Here is a 6,661-nt window from a genome sequence, read left to right on the forward strand (position 1 = left end):
ATTTGCATAATTGAGAGAATTGGGCCCTGGGAGTCTTTTGAAAAGAGGCCTAGTTAAGACATGACTGAACTCCAGTTGGGGGCAAAGGTCATCCCACTCTAATTGTTGTTAATCTCTATTTCCACCAACCATATTGTGAAGGGAAAATGGTTCTGAAGGAATAATAATCACATTTTAGCATTTATGATGCTGTTGACGTTCATCTTTTAGGGAACAGTCCTTTATAAGACACCTCCTTCATACAAGAAAAAAGGTATCCTTCTCAATTATAGTGAGTCATCCGAATAGAAGATTGAAATTAATATAAGATGACATTTCACAAAACAAATGATTATGACTATATTTATAATACCACATTTTGAGTTTATAAATATGTTAAAAAGTCACTGTGTCTAGTTAAGCCAGGCTAAATTTAAATAAAAAATGTAAAGACAGCAGCACAAGGACAGTAGTTGGACAGATGTAAGGGGCGTGTTGGATAGTTGGACTGCCTGGTTAGGTACTACAAACATGGATAGATTAACATCCAAAATGAAGATATCCATTTTCACCCTTTATAGGTTAGATAGAGATAGTGAGATCATTGGTTAAAAGTGCTTTTCAATGAGTTCTTTGCCTGACCCTCTCCCTCTTTCAGCAGTTTAAGGCTGCTGTTGTTAAAACGCATGTGGACTACTGGTAATAAAAGCCTTTGAAAACAAAGGGCTTTTGCTACCGCTGTGTTTCAGCCAATGTGACGCACTTATTTCGGCTTATTTAAACTCATTATCCACAGCAATTAAAACTCAAATCCGTTGAGCACTCATCAGCCTTGTTAGAGTTTCCACAGAAAATGTACAAAAGCTCTCTACTGTAGGAGGAAAAATCTGATTTTACAAACTAACAAGGCTCATGGCAAACCTGGCAACAATCAACGCCACTGAGTCTTTCCACATCTTCTTGAACATTATTGCTCAACTAAAACAGCATTTGTTCATAAGTCGGATTTCAACTGAGATTTGTGATGGAATTTGTAAAAGGTAAAATAGATTAACATTTTTGGCAAAATCTGCTTTTTCACACTGTAAAGGCGAAACCCACTATGACACTTAAATGCATATTTTCTGAAATTTGCATTGAAATATTGTAGGTGTTAACTGTGTAGCCTGTTCACACTCTCTGAGTCTTCTCAAAAATAGACATTGAGGATCACATGACAGAAGTCTGATGACCCATTCTTCAGAAATTATGAACAGTGTGGGGTTCAATTTTTGCTCAACTCACAACCTTGAAAAATGTTGTCTAGCCTTTACGCTCGTTCTCCATTGAGATATTGACAAATCATGATGAATTAACAAATCCAGAATCCTCTTACATATATTCCAAATGTGCCATCTTTACTAAGACTTTTCTTATTTTGGGACCTTAACTTAAAAATAATTGAATGAACCTCTTTTGAATGAACATCTTTTCAAAGTTTAATATAAAGGACTATGTACTATAATTATATATGATCCAGTAATATGTCCATTAATGAGCAATATTTGTCCCCTGGATTAGATTTTCTGGGGCATTTTGTGACTTTTATGAGGGCATATCTATCTATCTATCTATCTATCTATCTATCTATCTATCTATCTATCTATCTATCTATCTATCTATCTATCCAACCATCCATCCATCCATCCATCCATCCATCCATCCAGCATCCAACCACTGATCCAATATTTCCATCCATCAATTTTTCCATCCATCCATCCATCCATCCATCCATCCAGTCTCTCCATCCATCCATTGATCCAATATTTCCATCCATCAATTTTTCCTTCCATCCATCCATCCATCCATCCATCCATCCAGTCTCTCCATCCATTTCTTCATCCATCCATCCTTCCTTCCATCCATCCATCCATTTCTACATAGTATTTATGAAGTGAACATTGAACATCAAATGAGAGAAAATACTTGGCCTTCAATTAACTTTTTACTCACAAACTATCTTAATGCTAGAAAATGAAAATCTAAAAGTTGACTGTTAAGAGAGTGTTAAGTTGCTCTGAGGCTTGTCAATACAGTATTTGCCATTTTGATTCAGAGTTTCATTTTTATGGAGGTTTGAGGAGACATTGGGTCTCCGCACTGCTGAGCGTGATTATTTTAAAATGCTTAACCTTTTTTAAAACCACTTTCCCCCTCTTAGTCTGCCTCTAAAAAGACTCATTGTCTCTTGTGGGTTTGAAAATCCAGTTAGCCACCATCACATGAGAGCAACATGTCACTGATTAGCCTTGAGATTTCTTAGTCATAAGATAATTTTTTTTAGACAAGTATGTTTGTGAGAGGGGTTTTTCTCTCCATCTGTGAGATGGGGAAGGGGCAGAGACAAAGAAAGAGAAATTGTTACTGTAAACTTTAGAGGATATACAATACAAATTTAAAATTGCAGTTGAATGGAAGTGTCTGAGCAGAGGAAACAACTCTATCTATCTTTCCTTGTCTACTCAGGGTTGTCTCATGTTTGGACACATGCCCCTCAAAACTCACAGTCTGTGTGTCTACTTGCTTGTGCAGTCATCTTACAAATTATTTTTTAATTAATTCCACAATAAGCACAGGAGCCAAGAAGTAAGCTCTTTTTGATAACTGCATAGCAAGATGCAGAGTTGATGCATAATGTGTCCATGGACAGATAGGGAAAGTTTTTAAAGGGAAAGTGCATGTTTTAGGTCCTGTAACTTGTCACCATTTAACAATTAAAAATAAATCTGCACAAATGCTTAGGTTATGTTAGCTTACTTTGACAATTTAGCAATGTGTCCGATGCCTGAATTACATCAGTCCAAAGTGCGCCACTTAACATGCACAAGGGGAGTCCACCATTGCTGAGACATGTTTTTGCTTCCTTGGGTAATTTTGAAGGCTGTATTTTTAGAGTCTTAATTACTTGAAAGAAGACATTTGAAAGTAGGGAGGTAGACTGCTTAATCTTGCCCAGCTGCTGGTGTTCATACTGGGCATTATGGGGGATTAGAGGCAGAGGTGGAGCAACAAACCACAGAGGTGCTGCTCCAGTCTGGCACTGGAGAAAGCTGCATTGTATATGCTGGCCTGAAACCAGCCCTTTGGTTCCTCTTGTTATGGTTAAGATCAGGATTTGGATTAGTGGGAGATTTAAATCATTTTAAAGCCACAAATCTGTTTTATAAAAATGTATCTCTAACTTTATGTTTTGCAACATTGCAGCAAGTTGAATTTGCTTCAGCTTCACTAATAGGAACAGCTGTGAACACTACTAATGTCCATTCCTGATATAAACAATTGGTATTGCAACATGTACATAAAAATTTTCATTTTTGATATCTTTGATTTGGTTTTCACTGATATGTGTAATCTGATTGTAACTAATCAGAAAGCCTTTTAAAGATATCTTTAATTACTCTCCAATTTATTGATACCTGAAATCCATTTTCAGATATCTAACATGTTGAAATTCAATTGTTAATATCAGGAATGGATATTTGTGGGGGCCTGTGTAGCTCAGCGAGTATAGACGCTGACTACCACACTTGGAGTCGCAAGTTCAAATTCAGGGTGTGCTGAAGGAATCCAGTCAGGCTTCCTGAGCAACCAATTGGCCGGTTGCTAGGGTGGGTAGATTCACATTGGGTTAACCTCATTGTGGTCGCCATAATGTGGTTCTTGTTCTCGGTGGGGCGCGTGGTGAATTGTGCATGGATGCTGCGGAGAATAGCGTGAAGCCTCCCCACGCACTAGGTCTCAGCGGTAACGTGCTCAACAAGCCACGTGATAAGATGTGCGGATTGACGGTCTCAGATGGGGAGGCAACTGAGATTTGTCCTCTGCCACCTTGATTGAGGCGAGTCACTACACCACCACAAGGACTTAGAGCACATTGGGAATTGGGCATTCCAAATTGGGGAGAAACAAAAAAAAAAAAAAAAAAAGGAATGGATATTTGTACTAGAAACAGTGTAATATTTGATATCAAAATTTATTATTTTACTAGTAAGAGGTACATAACTGATATGCATATTGGGAATTCCAACTAGTTATAAAATTAATAAAAGATGTCTGTAGTAGGGGTGTAATTGTATGAAATGTTCACAGTAGGGATGTAATGGTACAACGGTTTCACGGTATACCACGGTTTTAAAAAGAGACGGTTATCAAACCATTGACATTTATAATTCACGGTATTGCATTCATGGTATTACTTAGATGCTTTTTTTTTTTTTTTTTTTTTTTTTATCCAAGTAGCCTAAAGTCATAGATGTTTCCATTGTAAATATCAGTTAAATACAGTATATAGTCTAATAAATGATAAACCCCTTTTCATAAGACTCCCAGATATACGAGATTCCTATGACTACCTGAATTTTCCTGAATATAAGTCATGTTTTTTCATCATCTGAAAGGTCCTATAGTCCGAAGCGACTTATATAGCCTACATAATTTATACGTAATTAATGTCAAAGCACATATGCTTACACTCAAACAGAAAACATCAGTCACAGAAATGGTAGAAGCGTTTTAAAGTGGCCAATTCAGAATATTTTGCCTTTACAAAAGTACTTTTAATATTCTGTCCATTATAGTTCAGTATTATTTTTCTAACAAACTCTACATTTCATCACACTTGTAGGAAAAACATTCAGTCAGTGAACAGGATAATGAATGTGCAGCATAGAGGGTTCAAATATCAGAAATATTCGCAGATGGACAGTCTCTAACGTTAATGAATGAATAGAATGCAACAGGCATACTGTTTTAGTCACAGACTAAAAGCTGTTTAATTGTATATAGCATAGAGTTACAAAGCACAGTGATCTGTATTTCCTGAGGTAATTCGCCTATGCCTAGAAACGGCCCTGGATACACCCCTAGTTCACAGTACCATAACCGTCACACAAAATGCAGCGGTATTACGATATCACGGTATTAAATTGTCTTGCTAAAATTATTAGCAGTTTAATATTTATTTATGATCTGCCGTTTTTCCGGAAATAAAGTTTAGTAAATAAATTAAGGTTTGAAGTGTTCCCTGCCTGAGTCAACACTTTTTCGACAAAGTTTAGTGTTTGGCTAACTGATGGTGCCTTGTTGGTCTTTTAAATAACCAAAATATTCCCACACCCCAGACTTCAGCCGCTTGGCGGGGGAAAAATAAAGGTTCAGACTTTGACATTTAGCTCTCTGCCGTGCAGTTCACGCGTGTGGCTTTTAAAATGAAGTGACGCTTTAGTGAAACAGTAGGATGTAGAAAGTTAGAAATGTATTTGATGAAGTTTATATGATGCTGTGTAAATGTAGTTGATTCTCTCTTAATTTAACTGATATTTACAATGGAAACTTTTATTCCTTTACTTGGATTTAAAAAAATAAATAAATTTAAGTAATACCGTGAATGCAATACCGTGAATTATAAATGCCAACGGTTTGATAACCGTCTCTTTATAAAACCGCAGTATACCGTGATACTGTTACATCCATAGTCTGTAGATAATTGTGTTTTGAATAGGAGTGAATAACAGATCATTGTGAAATTCTACAAGTGAAAATGCAGTTACAGATATCAAAGATTATGGCTTTTACTAGTTGAAATTCCTTTTTTGATATCAAGAATGTGTATTTCTGCAAGTAATGGTGTCACCTTTTATACTAAGATTTACAATTTTTACTAGTGCAGATGTAATTACTGATCACAATTTACACTTTCAGTAGTATTAATTCCATTCCTAATATCAAGAATTAGCATTTTAACTAGTGAAAATTGGATTGTTTACATCTATAATTCAAATCTTGCACGTGATTAAATGTCGAAACGGCTTGCAATAGGTGCCATATCAGGTTTATAGAAACTTTTTAAAGAAGGAAAGCCATTTTTCATTAATTAAATTATTTTGGTCTATTTTGACAGTTATTTTTGCAATTACGTCACGTTGAGGTATAGAGATGTGCAGAATATGCAACTAAAAAAGCTATTATTTAGAATAAAACAAAAATCTAATAACTATACCACAATGGTAATTTATAACGTATCCAAATAGCATTTAACAATGTTTTTACAAAGACCAAAGCCTCACAAAAACAAAGAAAAGTTAAAAAGCACATGCACAGAAATAGGAGCAAGCATTTTGATTCTGCCGGAGGATTAGTAAGAGTTTTTAAAAATAAAAATCTGTTATATTACATGTACCTCTAACTTATAGTTTTGCAACATTGCAACAAGTTAAGGTTTCTTTTAGTATCAGCTTCATACATGGGGGAAAAAAAAATGCTTTCTGTGTGGTAACATCTGAATCATATGGTTTTATTCAAGTCAAAAATATTCTTTAACAAGACTGAATTAGGTTACACCAAAAATCAGGTAGATCAGGTAGAAGCTCCTTAAGGTAACAATGGCAGGTTACCACTTTTTACAGTGATAGGAAAAGTGGTTAGAGCTTCTCTAACAAGCTTCTATTAACAATGACAATCACAATGTAAATAATGAGTTATCAGACTAGCAAAAAGCACAAAACCTGACAAACCACACAAAAAAGTTCAAAAGTAAATCTAACAAAGGAAAATCTGCAATTGTCACATTGTGTAAGAGTTAGTTCTAACTGATCTGACCCTTAAAATTACTTTATTGGTGTAACCTAATTAAGTCAGGTTGCTT

This window comes from Myxocyprinus asiaticus, chromosome 46 (assembly GCF_019703515.2).
Source record: "Myxocyprinus asiaticus isolate MX2 ecotype Aquarium Trade chromosome 46, UBuf_Myxa_2, whole genome shotgun sequence".
NCBI lineage: Eukaryota > Metazoa > Chordata > Actinopteri > Cypriniformes > Catostomidae > Myxocyprinus > Myxocyprinus asiaticus.